Genomic DNA, 19,139 nt, shown 5'->3' on the forward strand with positions numbered 1-19,139 from the left:
TCCTGGAAGGCAACAAAATCCCCTTCCAGGTATGGACTGATCACAAAAATTTAGAAGCCCTGAAAACTTCCAGGAAACTCAATCCCAAACAAGCCCGCTGGTCCCAGCATTTTCACCAATTCCAATTTAAGCTCAAACATTTACCAGGAAGAAAGAACTTCCTGGCAGATGCACTATCTCGCATGCCCCAATATAACAGCGCACGAACCACAGACTCTAGACCAATAATGGCAGAATCACAACTGGCAGCGCCAGTAACCACAAGAACCCAAGCCAAAATAAAACCACAACTGGACAGCCAAACTGGGATTGAATTCAGAAAAAGTTTGGAAACAGATGATTGGTTCCAGAAAAACAAACATGTGTGCACAATGAGAGACGGATTGCCTTGGGTAGGGGAAAAGTTATATATACCAACAACTCAAAGACTAACTTTCATGCAACTTTGCCATGACACAAAATCAGCAGGGCATTTTGGATTTGTAAAAACGTTACACTTAATTAAACGGCAATTTTGGTGGCCATCAATAAAAAAGGACATAGAAAGTTATGTTGCCAGCTGCCCAACCTGTGCATCAGCAAAGAGGTTGCAAGGGAAATCGCCAGGGCTGTTACAACCAGTGGCAAGTCCCTCAGCCCCCTGGAGGGAAATAGCCATGGATTTTATAGTGGAATTGCCTGAAAGCAATGGGAATACTGTTATCTGGACAGTCACGGACCTATTTTCCAAACAGGTGCACTTTATCCCTTGCCAAAAAATTCCCACTGCAAAGGCCTTAGCAAAACTTTTTATCCAGCACATTTACAGATTGCACGGGGCACCCCAACGCATCATCTCTGATAGGGGAGTGCAATTTACGTCTACATTTTGGAAGGAATTTTTATCCCTCTTAGGGACCACTCAGGGACTGACATCTAGCCATCACCCTCAGACAGATGGACAAGCGGAACGCTGCCAGTCGGTACTTGAGCAATATTTGAGATGTTTTTTAAATTTCCAACAGAGTGATTGGACGGACTTACTTCCTTTTGCAGAAGTTGCCTACAATAATGCAGTCCACTCCAGCACAGGCTACACTCCTTTTCAAATAGCCAACGGCCAAAGTTTCAACCCTATGCCAGAGTTAACCCCAAAAGAACCAACGATCCCTTCACTGAAAGAATGGATGGAAAACCTACAAAACACCTGGCCAATAGTCAGAAAATCACTAGATGAAGCTAGGCGGGCATACAAAGCACAAGCCGATAAAAAAAGGGTTGAGCCTACACCATTCATTATAGGAGAAATGGTGTACTTATCTACAAAATACCTAAAGTCCCTACAGCCCTGTAAAAAACTTGGACCAAAATATATAGGACCTTTTCCAATTAAAAGGATCATAAATCCAGTAACAGTAGAATTAGAATTACCCAAAAACCTCAGGCAAATACACCCAATTTTTCATTGCAGCTTGCTGAAAAGAGAGCATCAGTCACCTCTACGGCCAAAAATCCCCCCCCCACCACCTCCAATCATGGTGGAGGGGGAACAACACTTCGAAATAAAAGAGATCCTTGACTCTAGGAGATATCGTGGAACAACTCAGTACCTAGTTGCCTGGAAACACCTCCCTGCCTCACAAAATGAGTGGGTCCATAAACGTCACGTCAGAGCCCCGAAGCTATTGAAGAAGTTTCACACAGAGTATCCTAACAAGCCTAACTAAATTTTTTACTTGTGTTTTCTTTCAGGTGGATCTCTCTTATTGTTAAGAGGGGCCGGATGTCAGAATCCAATTATATTTCATCTTTAATTATCAAACATAGAAACTCCCAATTCTGCCTTCTCTGGATTCTGCCATAAGAGGGAGAAAAGGGGGAGAGCAAAGGGGCTTTATGGCCCTCACTTCCTTCAGCACACTTCAAAGGACTGAATGTGTGTTTATTGTGGCCTCTAAGCTTTAACATATCAAAGAAGAGTAATTGCCTTTCATGTAGTTATCTGAAGTCTCCATCCAGACGGAAGAAGAAAGGGGATGGAATTGTGATACTTGAAACTATCACTGGAAGGGGGGTTGATTGGGTGGGACTACTGGGGAACCCCTTAAAACCTTGAATGGGAGAGCTTGAACCCCAAGTCCTGTCTAGCATGCCTGCAACCATTTTCTCTTAATAAAGGATTCCTGTTGGAAGAGCTATTCCAAGAGTTCTGTCTTCTTAAGATGCAAAGTGGGGTGGGTCCTTACAGTCACTTTTCCCCAAGGTGTCTCTCCCTTGGATCATCTACCATTTCCTCTCTCTTGGTCAGGATTAGGTCCAGAATAGCTGGCTCCCTTGTTTCTTCTTCCAGCTTCTGAAAAATGAAACTTTCATAATCTGTTGTCGGAGTTTGTCTTCCAGCAGGCACTGGAAATCTCCCATTGACCTGTCCTTTGGAGAATTTAGCAAGTTGACTTAGAACAGTGGTTCTCAACCTGTGGGTCGGGACCCCATTTGGGGTCGAACGACCATTTCATGGGGGTCGCCAAACAAGGCTGTCTGCCATTTTTTCCCCTTTTCTTTGGCCACGCTCCTGGCACCCAGTGATGTATAAGTGGTTGGGGGTCACCATAACATGGGGAACTGTATTATGGGGTCGCGGCATTAGAAAGGTTGAGAACCACTGACTTAGAAAGATATTGTTCCCATCATCTGCTTTAGAAAGATGGCATATACGAAACTTTTCAGTTGTACCCATTTATTTCTTATTCCTTCCAATCTTAAACAGATGCTTTCAACAAGTTCTTGCATTCAAGGACATGAATTTGGGTATGGGCATATAGACATCTTTACCAATATCCTTCAGGCACTACATTCACAAGTTACATCCTGCTTTCCCATATTAGTATTCCTAATTCCTTCTGTTTGTTATCCATTTGTGCATTGTAGTGGGGTTTGGGGGAGTCCCCATGGATTGGTCTCCATGCATTGAGCATCTGAAAGTACTCTTTCCTGCTTCAGGAGCAGCCATGTTTTCTGTAGAGAAGTTATCTGACTGAGCCTCTGATTTCGACTCCCTCTCCTTTTCAGTCAATTCAAGCTTAAAGTCTGAATGATAAAGTTCACAAGGATCTCAACAAATATATTTTCAACTTCTGGTTTGATGTTGCAGTGAGACGGACACAGGAAGATCGGGCTCTGTCTTTCAGATTTGAATTTGCCCCACTGGAGACCCTGGAAAGGGTCAAAAGTCACCCCAAAGAGGTGACAAACAAGGAGGGGACCCTCGTTGATCACAGGAGGGCAGCAGCCCTTTCTTTTGATCCAAGGAAGCCCTCCAAATGGTGGGGGGAGGAAGACTGGCTACATTCATGTAGCCAGTCAGAAGCTGCTGACAACTGAAAGAAAATAAGCACCAATGAGAGACTTTTCAGCAACGTGGATGAAACTGGATGGGACCCTATCCTCTCTTTATAACTCTAAGACTTTTTCTTGGAAAAAATTGCCCAAAATGCCCTCCCTGATGAGAGAGGGAAGGGGAATTTCCACCCCATTCCCTCAGGAAAAGAAAAGCAGCAAACTAATTGCTTGGGGAAAAAAAAGAAAATTACAAGATTAACTTGGAATTAATATACATATATGGTTTTGAAATTTGGGGACTAAAAGTGCTTTTGAGACTTTTTTAAAAAATGACACTTGAAAAGTTTGTAATATAAATTTGGATTTAAAAAGCTGGAAAACAGTGCTGATGACATCTAGTGGCAAATTATGGCACTACAATTTGTTATGCCTAAAGGAAACCTGGCTTGAAGCCCAGATTCAGATAAGACTCTTGCTGTCCTTGGAAACTTTCACTTTTGAAGACTGCAGCTTGGAAAAGGGGGAAAAAACACAACAACTCTTGGGTTGCTTATAAGTGTGTCAGAGATGATAAACTACTTTGAAATCAGCCTGCCTGAACTATGAATATAAATATTAACTGACTTTCAGAGTTGTGTTGTGAAACTATTTCCCTGCAGGAGAAACACACATCATTGCTTGAGATGATGGAATATTTTGGATTACAAATCTTTGATTGATGAACAATTTTTAATATAAAGACCACCTGCAAAAAATAAAATGGGTGTCCCATACTCAGCTTTAAACAGTAAAAAACCATCCTCAACACCTGTCCTCAAAGTCTTCAGATTGATATACCACCAAGAAAATATGGATGAAGCTCAGAAAGAAATTCTCTCCATGTTGAAATCAATACAAGAGACAATTGATTTAGCTCATGATAAGACTAAAAATAACACAGATAAAAGAACAATTTTCTAATCTAAATTTACAAACCCAGAAAATGACTACAAAGAAGGAACTAGCAATCCAGGAAATAGAAGGAAAACTAGAGGAAGCAGATCCAAAGATGGAGGACCTAAAGGAAGGAACTAACAGACAGACTCAGACTATTGAAGAACTAGAAGACATAGCGATAATATCAGAAATGGAAAAGACATCTTACCAATCAAGATTTCAGAACACATTTGAGGAAAAGGAAGAAGAACTGATTGAATGGAAGATAGAGCTGTTAGGAGAACTGTGGGGAACTGGAGAAGGAGGGAGGCTGTTTAATGAGTATCAATGGATTGAGCATTCTTCCAAAATACTTTAATCAAATGGTCTTTCTTATTCCAAACAATATACACAAAAACAAAGGAAAAATTAATTGATGATTCAAATGCATTGACTTGAAAAGGTAGTTGGCAAAGGAAGAAAGCTAGAGTAAGACTGAAGAAAATAGAGATTTTGACTCATTGGATGGGATATTAATATTAATTAGATGCTTGAATATGGTGGAGAACAGATCATACTAGAAATATAAGTATTATCATAACTAGAAAGATAAGATTTGTAATTAGAATATTAGATTTTGGTATAAGAAGGGAAACAGGAAAATGCTAAGAAGTTTGAATAAGGGAAGCTTGTGGTTACCCAAATATAACTTGTTTTGAAATTATAAACAATAGAGACATTTTGAACACTGATGGGAAATTAAAATTAAAAAAATGCAAAAACAGGATACTGATTGAACATATGGATATTAAGTGCAAAAGCAATTAAGACAGGCTTGTCAAACCCGCAATGTCACGTGATGTCGCACGACGTATTGTGACTTTTTCCCCATTGCTGGCAATGGGGTGGGCGCAGTTTCGGCATGACGCATCCAGTCCATAGGCCAGCAGTTTGACATGCCTGAATTAAGATATGTTTTGGTTAGAAAAGATATCTTAAACTGACATTATTGATATTATTAGAAAAATGCAACAAAGATGTTGATATTCAATTGTATATTTATTAATAACAATAAAAATTATATTTGCCTAGTGTGGGAAAACAACTATTACCAGAAGAAGAAAGGAAACATTTGATGATGTAATATTGATCTAGATTGAAGAAGTTAATATATACCACTGAATTATTAATGGACCTAGACAACACATTGTTTATTAAATATTTGACTGTAAAACTAGAAAATTAATAAAATATTTATACAAAAACAAATATATTTTCATCTGCTTTGTGGGGTGTAATCCCTAATGGGCCTTAAGAAGGTAGACAGACTGGTCTGGGAATCCAGATCTTTCTTGATGCCACCATCTTCTCTAGGCAATTGTTCACCTCCATGAGCCTTTCTTGCTCCATTATAATTAACAGGAAGAATGGATGAAGACACTATCTGCAACTTTACTTTCTTATCCAAGACTTTACAATCACTTTTAACCCTATAAAGAGTTTATCCTCTGCTAGCATTGTTTGTCCCAACATTGATAAGCAAGAATGGATAGCAATTGGTCGATTTAATGCAGTTTGGTCATCTTTCCACCATGTTCTGGTGAGTTTTCTACAACTACCTCAGAGGAAGCCTTTGGCTTTGATGATCCTTGCACAGTTGAGAATCTTTTCTATTATTCTGGAGAGGCCAGGATGATAATAATATCACAGAGGTGTTGAAGCTCACTTCCTTTGTGAGCTTCCAGTTGGTTGAGCAGCCTCAGTTCCATGGACCTTCTCCTGTTCATCCACTTCTTCTTGCCACTAGCTTTTAAACACTAACTTGCAACTTCCACAGGAAGTAGTTACTGTACTTGCTACTTCTGTTGGATTACTTCTTTCTCCTTGGGGGGGGGGTCTTTTTCTGATCATAATTTCTTATACTCTCTTCTTCTGCTGTTGCTAACTTTCCTGGAGAACAGGAAGGAGTGCTGCAGAAGTAGAATGGATGTATATAGTCCCTATACCTGCCATATGTCCCGTGCATCAAGAGATAGTTAGAAAGATGATCAAAGGCATCAAGGTGGCCCTGCCATTCATCCATAAATGAAAACTAAAGTAGCCATTTACAAATTCCATGATTCAATAATCACCTAACCCCTTTTTTATTTACAGCAAATTGCAATAAGAGTCTGTGAGAATCTAGCTTTCTGGTTGGGAGTGGCTGCTGGAGGTTTGAGTAGAGCCCTGTGTGCTTCATCTTCCCTGGAGAGGATTCCCTCTGGTCCTCTGACATTGCTGTCAGCCCCACAGGACAGGACAGGGCAGGACAGGCCAAGAAACCAATTCCACAGGAACCCTAAAACTACCTTTGCTGAGATTGCCTATCATGACATAACCTTGCAAGTCTAATTGTGTTGTACCTTCTCCCACTTGGGTGAATCAGAGAGGCAGCTGCCTGAGGCATTTCCAAATGGTATCTGATAGTTCTGGGATTAAAAGGAGCTTCAGCCCCTTTTTCCTAAGCAAGGGCCTCTGTATATCTCTGTCAAGGCCATCTTCCATATATATATTTGCTATATTTGCATCAGTAACAGCTGTGGCTTACTTATGTCTCTCACATGCTTGGCAAATCAGCCCTGCTTAGTCTCATTTCAGCAGCATCGATCAGCTTGTTCCTCTCCTCCTCCATAAAACACCCTTGCAAAGTTTCCTTTGCTTCCCACTCTCTGGTCACAGGTTCCCAGCTGCCTATCTTTTCTGGGGGGGGGGGGAGAGCAGGCTGAGGAAGAGGATGACAACAAAACTGCCCCAAATCAGGGGTAGGTTTCCTTCCTTTTGGGAGTGCAGAACTGGACAAAAAGGGTAACAATGATTTCTAAAAGAAACTTCACATTGTTTAAAAACTTGCATACCTTCAAAGAAGAAAAAAAATATTCTGTTTTTAGCACTATCTCTTCAGAATACCACTCGTTGGCACTGGTTGAACTATTATAATTCAGTACCTCAATCAACCCAAAGAATTGGATTAACTGACTAAACCATGTGTGTTTTGTATAAACACACAACCTAATTGTACAAACCAAAGATTTGCCCACTTGTGCTACACAAGACTTTTACTGCTGTGGTTGCTATGGTTCAGCCTTCATCTCTCTTCCTTTTAGCCTGGCCTCCATCACATGCCTAGAATTAGCCACAGCAGAGATAAAACACTTACCTTCCCCAGGGAAAGGCAGCTTGAAGCAACCTCTGCATCCTGGAAACAGAGGGATTGGTCTCTCTGTGAAAGTGGGGAGGCGAATGCACTATTGGGACCTGATTTGATTAGAATTTGAATGGGGTCAGAAGGTTGGAATAAGAGAAATGCCACACTGTGTTTGGCCAAGAGAAAATTGGCATCTTGGAAAGAACTTGCTCACTTCTTGTAAGGACCCACCCCACTTTGCATCTTAAGAAGACAGAACTCTTGGAATAATTCTTCCAACAGGAATCCTTTATTAAGAGAAAATGGTTGCAGGCATGCTAGACAGGACTTGGGGTCCAAGCTCTCCCATTCAAGGTTTTAAGGGGTTCCCCAGTAGTCCCACCCAATCAACCCCCCTTCCAGTGATAGTTTCAAGTATCACAATTCCACTCCCTTTCTTCTTTCTTCCGTCTGGATGGAGACTTCAGATAACTACATGAAAGGCAATTACTCTCCTTTGGTATGCTAACACTTCGAGGTTACAATAAACACACATTCAGCATTTAGCTCTTTGAAGTGTAAAGAAGGAAGTGAGGGCCATAAAGCCCCTTTGTTCTCCCCCTTCTCTCCCTCTTATGGCAGAATCCAGAGAAGGCAGAATTGGGAGTTTCTATATTTGATAATTTAAAGATGAAATATAATTGGATTCTGACATCTGGCCCCTCTTAACAATAAGAGAGATCCACCTGAAAGAAAACACAAGTATAAAATTTAGTCAGGCTTGTTAGGATACTCTGTGTGAAACTTCTTCAATAGCTTCGGGGCTCTGACATGACGTTTATGGACCCACTCATTTTGTGAGGGAGGGAGGTGTTTCCAGGCAACTAGGTACTGAGTTGCTCCATGATATCTCCTAGAGTCAAGGACTTCCTTTATTTCGAAGTGTTGTTCACCCTCCACCATGATTGGAGGTGGTGGTGGGGGGATTTTTGGCCGTAGAGGTGACTGATGCTCTCTTTTCAGCAAGCTGCAATGAAAAATTGGGTGTATTTGCCTGAGATTTTTGGGTAATTCTAATTCTACTGTTACTGGATTTATGATTCTTTTAATTGGAAAAGGTCCTATGTATTTTGGTCCAAGTTTTTTACAGGGCTGTAGGGACTTTAGGTATTTTGTAGATAAGTACACCATCTCTCCTATAATGAATGGTGTAGGCTCAACCCTTTTTTTATCGGCTTGTGTTTTGTAAGCCTGCCTAGCTTCATCTAGTGCTTTTCTGACTATTGGCCAGGTGTTTTGTAATTTTTCCATCCATTCTTTCAGCGAGGGGATCGTTGGTTCGTTTGGGGTTAATTTTGGCATGGGGTTGAAGCTTTGACCGGTGGCTATTTGAAAAGGAGTGTAACCTGTGCTGGAGTGGACTGCATTATTGTAGGCAACTTCTGCAAAGGGGAGTAAGTCCGCCCACTCGGTCTGCTGGAAACTAAGAAAACATCTTAAATATTGCTTAAGTACTGAGTTCATTTTTTCAGCCCCCCCATTTCCTTGAGGGTGGTGGCTAGATGTCAGTCCCTGAGTGGTTCCTAAGAGGGATAAAAATTCCTTCCAAAATGCAGACGTAAATTGCACCCCCCTGTCAGAGATGATGCGTTGGGGTGCCCCATGCAATCTGTAAATGTGTTGGATGAAAAGTTTTGCTAAGGCTTTTGCAGTGGGAATCTTTTGGCAAGGGATAAAGTGCACCTGTTTGGAAAACAAGTCCGTGACCGTCCAGACCACAGTATTCCCATTGCTTTCTGGCAATTCCACTATAAAATCCATAGCTATTTCCCTCCAGGGGGCTGAGGGACTTGCCACTGTTTGCAATAGTCCTGGCACTTTCCCTTGCAACCTCTTTGCCGTGGCACATTTTGGACAACTGGCTATATAACTTTCAATGTCCTTTTTCATGGATGGCCACCAAAATTGCCGTTTAATTAAATGTAAAGTTTTTACAAATCCAAAATGCCCTGCTGATTTTGTGTCATGGCAAAGGTGCATGAAAGTTACTCTTTGAGTTGTTGGTATATATAACTTTTCCCCTACCCAAGGCAACCCGTCTCTCATTGTGCACACATTTTTGTTTTTCTGGAACCATTCATCTGTTTCCAAACTTTTTCTGAATTCAATTCCAGTTTGGCTGTCCAGTTGTGGTTTTATTTTGGCTTGGGTTCTTGTGGTTACTGGTGCTGCCAGTTGTGACTCTGCCATTATTGGTCTAGAGTCTGTGGTTCGTGCGCTGTTATATTGGGGCATGCGAGATAGAGCATCTGCCAGGAAGTTCTTTCTTCCTGGTAAATGTTTGAGTTTAAATTGGAATTGGTGAAAATGCTGGGACCAGCGGGCTTGTTTGGGATTGAGTTTCCTGGAAGTTTTCAGGGCTTCTAAATTTTTGTGATCAGTCCACACCTGGAAGGGGATTTTGTTGCCTTCCAGGAACTGTCGCCACGTGAGTAATGCCCAACGTATCCCATAAGCCTCCTTCTCCCATACGGGCCAGCGCTGTTCTGTTTCCGTGAGTTTCTTGGATGTATATGCACAGGGTTGCAATACTGCATCATCATTTTCTTGTAATAGCACAGCCCCCACTGCCACATCACTTGCATCTGCCTGTATTATGAAGGGCTTGTCCATGTCTGGGTGCCTTAGTACTGGTTCGGCAGAAAAAAGTCTCTTTAGTCTCTCAAACGCTGCTTGGCACTCCATTGTCCATGTTAGTGGCTGGCTAGGTTTTACTAAGGATGCTCCCTTCGTTTTTAGTAAGTTAGTGAGGGGCAAGGCTATCTGGGCAAATGAGGGGGATGAATTGGCGATAAAAGTTTGCAAAGCCCAGGAAACTTTGTAGTTGCTTTCTTGTGCGGGGTGGTGCCCAATTTAGTACTGCTTTGACCTTCTCTGGGTCCATTTCAATGCCCTGTGGGGATATGCGATAGCCTAGGTAGTCTATCCTTTCCTGGTGGAATTCGCATTTTGAGAGTTTGGCATATAGGTGAGCGGCTCGCAGCTTCTTTAAAACCGCTCTGACAAGTTTGACGTGTTCTTCTTTTGTTTCAGTAAAGATAAGAATGTCGTCCAAGTAAACAAGGACCCCCTTAAATAGGTGCTCCCTTAGAACGTCATTGATTAATTGCATAAAGACTGCAGGGCCCCCTTGTAATCCAAATGGCAAGACTTTGAATTGATAGCACCCCATGGGGCAGTTAAATGCAGTCTTCCATTCGTCCCCTTCCTTGATTCTCACGCGATAGTAAGCTTCCCTTAGGTCTAGTTTAGAAAAATTTTTCCCTTTCGATAGGTGTGACAGCATGTCTTTCATGAGGGGCAGCGGGTATAGGTTGCTTTCACTGATTGTATTCAGGGCCCTATAATCCACGCATAAACGTAAAGAGCCATCCTTCTTCTCTCTAAAAAGGACCGGGGCAGCCACTTTAGGCTTGGCTGGCTCAATGAAACCTCTCTCCAGGTTTTTTTTTATAAATCTTTCCATTTCCTCCTTCTCCTTTGGGCTCATGGAGTATAATCTGGGCTTCGGGAGTTTTGCCCCAGGCTTGAATTCAATGGTACAGTCTGTGGGTCGGTGGGGGGGAAGCTCATTCGCCCTCTCCTCACTGAAGACTTCAGCAAGGTCCCTATATTCCTCTGGTATTTCTGTTAATCTTTTTTCCTCTCCTATGGATGCTTTTTCTATTCTTGATTCTGGTAGCCTCCCTTGGGGTTTTAAGTCCATAGGGTCCCCCTTCGGGAATTTGATTTCTGTCGTCCTCCAATTTACCCAGGGGTTCCATTTTTTCAACCATTCCATCCCTAGAATCATTGGGCATTCCATGCCTGGGGTCACCACAAACGTTATGTCCTCTTCATGTTTGCCCAGGGAGAGGTGTATTGGCAAAGTGGCTAGGGTAGCTGGCACCCCCCCTGCTATGGATCCATCTAGCTGGCCAAATGAGATTGGTTGTTCCAGTCTCCTGGATGGGATGCCCAGATTCCCCTAGTGTTGGGCTAATGAGGCAGCGGGTACAGCCAGAGTCTATTAAGGCTTTCACCTTCACAGCTTCGGGCATGGGGGGGATTAATATAGTCACTGTTTTGAAGATGGGTGTGATGCATCCACTTACCAGGGGTTCGCCCTCCGAGCTGTCATCTGAGGCATCCACCGGCCCTGTGGTGTAGGCTGGAGTCCTTTCCCCTTGGTGAGCAGAGGTGGGGTTTCTGCAATTTCCATCATTCTCATGGCCGTTTCTTTTGGCTTAGCTGAATACTTTCCGGGTTTGTTGATTGGGGATCTGTCTGGGTTGTGCTGGGGGGCCTTTGAGCGGCATTCTACAGCTCGATGCCCTTCTCTTCCGCATTTGAAACATCCCATTTGCTTCTTGGCTGTATCCGATGATTTCACCGGTTGGTGTGTCAGCTCAGGCGGGGGGCGGCTCCATTGTTTTCCTCGGCGGTGCCTCTTCAATATGTCGATCTCTGCTTCCTCTGCCAAGACTACCATTCCTCAAGTCGATGTGGGTCCCCTCGGGGCAGGCAAGCATCATATAGATCATAGTTTAGTCCGTCTTTGAAACGGCCAAGGAGGATGTCTTCTGGCCAATTCAGTTTGCTGGCAATGGCCCGGAATTCTTGTGTATACTCAGCCACTGGGCGTTTGCCCTGCCTCATCGTTGTTATTCTTTCACGGGCTTTGCGATCAGCCAGGGGGTCTTCAAATCGTCTTCTCAAAGAGGACATGAAACGGTTGAAGTTACTGAGTTCTGGGGCATTGGAGTCATGCAATTTCACTACCCAATCCGCAGCTGGTCCATCCAGGGCAGATTGCACGATCCGGATGCGGGCTTTGTCGCTGGGAATATCCTGCCCATATTCCTCCATGTAGCTGAGGACTTGGGTTAGTAAAAACCCCAAGCGTGTTGGCTCCCCTTTGAATTTCACTTCCAACGGTGGACGTCTTGGAATGGATCGGTGCCTCTGTTGTGGGTGGTAGTGCCTTCCGTCCAGATTGCCATCTGTGGTCCGGTAGGGGGTGGAGCTCCTGGATCAGTAGATGTCCCTGGGGTTGCAGGTTCCATGTCCCCCTCGGTGTCTCTCCCTTTGCGGCTCCAGGAACTGGGGCGGCCGTAGGGTTCAGTATTCTCCTCTCCTAGGGAGCTGAGAGTTCTTTTCATCATGTCAATAGCTTTCTCTAGGATCCAGTCTGAGTACGGTGCCCAGCTTCCTCCCTCTTCACTTGCGTGCAGGGATTTCTCCATCTCCCTGCTGTCACATTCTGGTTGCTTGTCCCCCCATCTCAAGGGTCACCTTTCCTTTATTCCTTGCCCCCTCACTTTTCGTTCCACGCCCATCGACCAGCGTGCTTGGTGTTCCTGTGTCTCCCACCACTTCTTTCTTCTCCTGAGGAATCTGGCCTCTCGGATCCCAACATCTGGCAAGGTTCCAACTGGGTCAGCGGCTCTCGTTCCAGGGAGTTTTCCCCCTCTCTTGCTCCATTGTCTGACATGGTAAATTTTTGCAAAATCCCCCGGCAAGGGTCTTCCTTCCAGGTGGATTAATTTTGCAAGTCCTGTCTAAGGTAAGGACCCACCCCACTTTGCATCTTAAGAAGACAGAACTCTTGGAATAATTCTTCCAACATGAATCCTTTATTAAGAGAAAATGGTTGCAGGCGTTCTAGACAGGACTTGGGGTCCAAGCTCTCCCATTCAAGGTTTTAAGGGGTTTCCCAGTAGCCCCACCCATCAATCAACCCCCCTTCCAGTGATAGTTTCAAGTATCACAATTTGTTTTTTTTTTTTTGTTCATTTTTATTTTTTTTTCGTTTTATCTTTATTGTTACACAATTTCTTTATTGGGTTTTTTCCACTCACACCTTTCTTCTTTCTCTCCGTCTGGATGGAGACTTTCAGATTAACTACATGAAAGGCAATTTACTCTCCTTTGTATGCTAACACTTCGAGGGTTACAATAACACACATTCACATTACTCCTTTGATTTTAAGAAGGAAGTGAGGGCCATAAAGCCCCTTTGTTCTCCCCCTTCTCTGCCTCTTATGGCAGAATCCAGAGAAGGCAGAATTGGGAGTTTCTATATTTGATAATTTAAAGATGAAATATAATTGGATTCTGACACTTCTGTTCTCCTGGCCTCCATCTTTCAAGCTCAAGCTGCCTCAAGTCTTCTACAGTTCTGGTTTGTGTTGATGCTGTTGGTTTAACTTCTCTCTAATTTGCTTTTACAATTGGAGAAAGCAGAAACACTGAGAAAATAAAAAAGTCCCTCACTGTTTTGGAAGATTTTGTTTCAAAAAAATAAACACCAGGTGGAGTTTTGTCTTGTAAGGTCATTTCTGCTTAGGGCAGGAAATCTTTGCCCAAGTCAAGCTCCCTTAAACAGATAAAAGAAGAGTATATTATCTTTTGGTTTCTGCTCAGCTGGAGATCACAGCATATTTCATCCTCAGCCACTGTTGCTTGGCCTGTTTCAGACTTCACAGGTTGTGTGAATTCTTTTCCAACCCACAATTTCTGGCTCCCAGCTTATGTATATTCCAGTTTGTTGTTGTTAATTGCGAAGTCGTGTCCGACCCATCACAACCCCATGGACAATGTTCCTCCAGGTCTTCCTGTCCTCTACCATCTTCTGGAGTCCATTTAAGTTCACACCTACTGCTTCAGTGACTCCATCCAGCCATCTCATTCTCTGTCGTCCCCATCTTCTATTGCCCTCAATCTTTCCCAGCATTAGGCCCTTCTCCAGTGAGTTCTTCCTTCTCATCAGGTGGCCAAAGTATTTGAGTTTCAACTTCAGGATCTGGCCTTCTAAAGAGCAGTCGGGGTTGATCTCCTCTAGGACTGATCGGTTTGAATGCCTTGCAGTCCAAGGGACTCGCAGGAGTCTTCTCCAGCACCATAGTTCAAAGGCCTCAATTCTTTGGCACTCAACCTTTCTTATGGTCCAACTTCACAGCCATACATTGCCACTGGGAAAACCATGGCCTGGACTATACGCACTTTTGTTGGCAGGGTGATGTCTCTGCTTTTTAGTATACTGTCTAGATTTGCCATAGCTTTCCTCCCCAGGAGCAAGCGTCTTTTAATTTCTTGGCTGCAGTCCCCATCTGAGGTGATCTTGGAGCCCAGAAAAATAAAATCTGTTACTACCTCCATTTCTTCCCCATCTATTTGCCAGAATTGAGAGGGCCGGATGCCATGATTTTGGTTTTCTTAATGTTGAGTTTCAAGCCAACTTTTGCACTCTCCTTCTTCACCCGCATCAAGAGGCTCTTTAGTTCCTCTTCACTTTCTGCCATTAGAGTGGTATCATCTGCATATCTTAGGTTATTGATATTTCTCCCAAGTTAGTTGTGGCTTATTCAATAAAGCAAGATTATTCAATAAAACAAGGCATGGATTAGGACAACATGTAATCCAGGTCACTTCTCTACAATCACCAACTCTGATTAAACCAGGGTTGTGTGGGTGGGCTGTGGAATAGGTCCCAGTTCCAGTTCCAACTGGACTGGTTGGATTCTTTGGTTCCAATGCTGCATGAAGCCAACTGTAAGGACCAACTTCAATCCCACATCTTAAGAAAGCAGAACTCTTGGAAACAATTTCTTCCAACTGGTACTTTTATTAAGAGTAGTTGATAGCAGGCATAATAGACAGGATCTGAGGGATTCTTTACAAATTGATACTTTAAAGTGTCCCTAAACAAACCCACTCCACAGTTCATCTGGAGGGATCAGACCGGCCAATCCCCAGGTGTTAAGTCCATTGTGGGAAAGGGAAGATAACATCACTCCGGCTCTGTTTGTAGCACGATGTTCCAGAGCTCTTCACACCTTCTTTTGAGGCCGGAGAAATAAACCAGGTTTCGGATGTTTGTATTTCTCCCCCCCCCCTTTTCCTAGCTGCCAGGTTAGGGAGAAGAAAGTTCAGAGAGATACATAGTGCAGGAGGCAATTTGTTACATTGTAATGGGCAGCAGACTCAGAGGCAATAAACAAAAGGTTACATTATAGCGCATAGAGGGAGTGAAAACCATAAGCCCGCAGGCATATCCCCCTCCCACTTGGGAGTATGGCAGAATCCAGGGGAAGGTGAGATTTGGTTTTAGATCAGAGGATATAGATAGATATGAAATATAAATGGGTTCTGACACCAACATTTGTTGAAACTATATTTTGTAAAGTGGTCTGTGATTTAAAGTTACAAGTTTTAGAGTATATGGAAACAAAACAAACTATATTACAGCTTAGAACAGCATAGCATGTCAAGCCAACAGCTCTGGTCTTGTACAAAGTGTGAAACCAGACATTCAGTTCTCTTCTCCAAATGAAGGCTTCCTCTCAGATATTCCCTGTGGCTATTCCTGGAACCCCCTGCCAAGTAATTCTCGGCTCCTTCCTGCTGCTGGACTTTGACTGCCTCTTTTTTAGATTGCCAACAGCCTCCCCCCAAACCCCAACCTGTCCTGAGGCTGGCAGGAAGCACCAAGTGGGCCTGCACAGAGTCAGAGTCAGCAAAGGCTTTTTCCAACCGCCTCAGGTACTACGCATCTCCTTGAATGAACGCCAGTATCTTTGTGGGTGGTCCAGGTCATTTTCTAAACCACAATGTGAAAAGACATTCCCTTGGCATCTGGGATGTTTTGATTGCCCAGTCTAGCCTCCAGCCATGGATTTTCAGGTGGTCTCTATCCAAAAACTGGCCTTTACCTCTCATTAAGGAGCACCTCAGAAACACCCAAGAAATATCCCCCCAAAGGAGATTTTTAAATCTACAGGCTTAACAAAACTGTTTTAACACACCCAGAGATATTTTTTTTCTTATTTAAAATCTATGGAAATATTTATTTATAAACTAGAAAAATTCCTTTTGCATGGCAAATTCTAGTGAACAAAAAAACTGGATCCAATCTAGGTTGGTCACCAGGACCAGAGGTTTAGTCTACTGAACTTTTGGACTTGTGATGGAGCCCATCATCAGGGAACCTCTCTCCAGCACTTTGGGCTAATCTGTGTGTAATGTTTATATGGTGCCTGATTGTGTGTGGCTTTTTAGTTGTTGATTGGGGTATTGATGGCCAACTGTTAAGTCATTGACTGTTGTGTTGCCAAACAGCATCAACAGGAATGCTCATTTACCACTAGCTTATCAAGTACTCAGGAGGCAAGGGCTTGGCAACAGTAACTAGTGACAGTAACTAGTGACTTTATAGCAGACCATCAACATCTCAACCAACAACTAAAAAGCCACACACAACCAGGCACCACACAAACACCACACACAGAATAGCCCAAAGCACACATTCTGGTGAGATAGAACTTATCCCTGGAGATGGGGTCCAGCACGAGTCCAAAAGCTCAGGAGACAAAGCTACTGGTCCCAGTGACCAACCCGGATGGATCCTGCAACATTATCCTGGGACATGTAAATTTGCCTTCATTCATGAGAAAAACTTGGGCTATATACAGTATTTGAAATCAAACTCTCCAATGGATGTCTTCCAGGCCTACAAATGTTCACATTTTAAATAACTATTTTTTAAGGTAGGGAAACCAAATAGAGTAAAACTTGCATCTTGCGATTTCCATGGATCTTTCCTCTGATTTTAATCTCACAATCATCCGTGTGTCTTGCAGCTATCAGTCCAGTGAGTTTTATGACCTGCTTTGGCTACATTTGTGTAATCTTTCTGGAATAATTTGAAAGCAATCGGAAAAGCTGATAAAATCCTGCTGGTCCATAATCCCACATGAAACCAAACCTGCCGCACGGTCCTCTGGCAGAAAGCAGATGAACTCAGGTGAACTCCCAGGAACTGTTTCACCATCGCTGGTCTTCAGGAGCAGAAAAAGGGGCACTTCTGGCCAGAATCTGTTTCCAGAACTGCAGAGGAGGAGGACTGAATTGAAGGGGTTTTTCTCCAGAGGAACAGGATCAGGACCTCCTGGAGCTGGAGGGGCATTTTGGCCATCAAGGGCAACCCCCTACTTAATGTAGGGAACCCAATTAATCCAGTGAAGGGAGGCGCATCAGATTTTCCAGATGTTCTGAGTTAGTGTCTCATCACATCTCATTCAGGCTGTTCTGATAGCCTGAAGCAGGCAGGATTTTTCAGGAGGTGTATCTCAAAATGTCATGCTTTCTTTTTTTAAGAATACCAACATTCAGGTCATATGTTTAGTCTTGAACATAGCAAGATCCCTTAGGCATGATGTGATTTTCCATCAACCTATCTTCCTCCCAAATACCTGCACAGCTGGAATTAAAACTAGTTTCCAAGGCATTGAAGGACTTATGTTCAGTGAACAAACACCATGCAATAAATTTTCATATAGCCTTTAAAAGAATCAGAAAGCTGACCACCACAAATAGAGAGAGACAGAAGTAAATTCAATAACCCCTAATAACTGATCCCCATGTCCACAGTTATGTCAGTTGCACTGTCTCTTGGATGTCTTAAGAAGCCAAGCAAAGTCAGCCCCCTTTCCCAAATAAATCCTCCAATAAGTAAATTGTCAAGAAATTGGAACCAAATCTCAACCGGTTCTTTCAGAAATAGAGAACGCACACATACTTAGTGGGATCAAAGAAAATGTTCAGCTATTCTAACATCTGCACCCAGAGCCAAATATATCAAGGTCTACCTTGTATTTGTCATCAGCATTTTGACACTCAAAGTTAAACTCTTTCTGATCACGGTGATTCTATTTAGTTACATGGAAAACTGATGATTCCAGTTCATTCCTGCAAGAGGTAAAGGCTTTGAAATCATTACCATCTAATAAAAGTAAACCAAACTTATACTCTACCTTGAAGAAAGAGCAGCTCCTTAGGCCAAATAAAAGTTGTGATTGTTTCCTCACTGATGCGTATGGCAACTACACCAAACAAAATCCAACAAGGATTCTATTCCGGCTGTTAACAATCTCAAATCTTGAAACTAATCTATTCATGTACAGGCTGCCCAGCTGCCTCCAAAAAGAAAAAAGAGGGGGGCGATAATGAGAAATCTCTCCTCCCCCAGGGCTGTGTGCTCCGATTAACAGTTGGCAGTCAAGATAAGCTGAGAGGAAGAGAGCGCAAAAGACAGCAAGGATACTCTTTGACTACTTCTGGGAACAATGTCTCCAAATGACTCGAGGAACAAAGCCAAGGAATTTGCAAAGGTACATCAGATGCCTCATTAGGAGACTGGAGATGAAACCGAAGGTAGACTCAAGGTGGCCTCTGAAGTTCAGGTACCATAGATACCTTTCCTGAGGATGGCAACTTAATTGAATCCCAGCGGGTGAGGTACACAGGGAGCAGAACAAGAAAACATTGCCAGAGACAGCTCCTCCCAGAACTAGCAAATGGTTTTAAGACCATCAACTCTCACTTTGGTTGGGGTGGGTGAGGGTTGACCAACAAACCCAAGTTCATTCTGCCATGTCACCCCTCCCACTGAGGCATTAATATATGCAATCTAATTCCTGCAGATTATTGTGTTATATAAACAAATCAGTGTTTTCTGTACTGTTATGTAGATCCATAATATTCAAAATAAGCAGTCCAAATCTGATTCAAATCCTTCCCTCAGTACAGAAAATCCCTGAGCGGACTCTGTACCAGTCCCTCAATTTGCCTTAGCAAACTATTTCTGAAAATGTTGCTGCCAAAACTTCATGGAAACTCATATAGCAATCAGGAGTCAAGTTTG

The 19,139-nt window shown here is 43.0% G+C and overlaps 1 protein-coding gene across 1 annotated transcript in view; it reads right to left on the bottom strand.

Annotated features, from left to right (window-relative positions):
• GNG13 (G protein subunit gamma 13) overlaps positions 1-18,651 on the bottom strand; it is a 28,059-nt gene extending 9,408 nt beyond the window's left edge. Inside the window, exon 1 of the mRNA XM_039369912.1 lies at positions 18,250-18,651. The gene's annotated coding sequence lies outside the window, so the exon portion shown is untranslated. The remainder of the gene's footprint in view (positions 1-18,249) is intronic.
• Between the last annotated feature and the right edge of the window lie 488 nt (positions 18,652-19,139).

This window comes from Crotalus tigris, unplaced genomic scaffold (assembly GCF_016545835.1).
Source record: "Crotalus tigris isolate CLP2741 ecotype Arizona unplaced genomic scaffold, ASM1654583v1 scf7180000021317.425702, whole genome shotgun sequence".
NCBI classification, from domain to species: domain Eukaryota; kingdom Metazoa; phylum Chordata; class Lepidosauria; order Squamata; family Viperidae; genus Crotalus; species Crotalus tigris.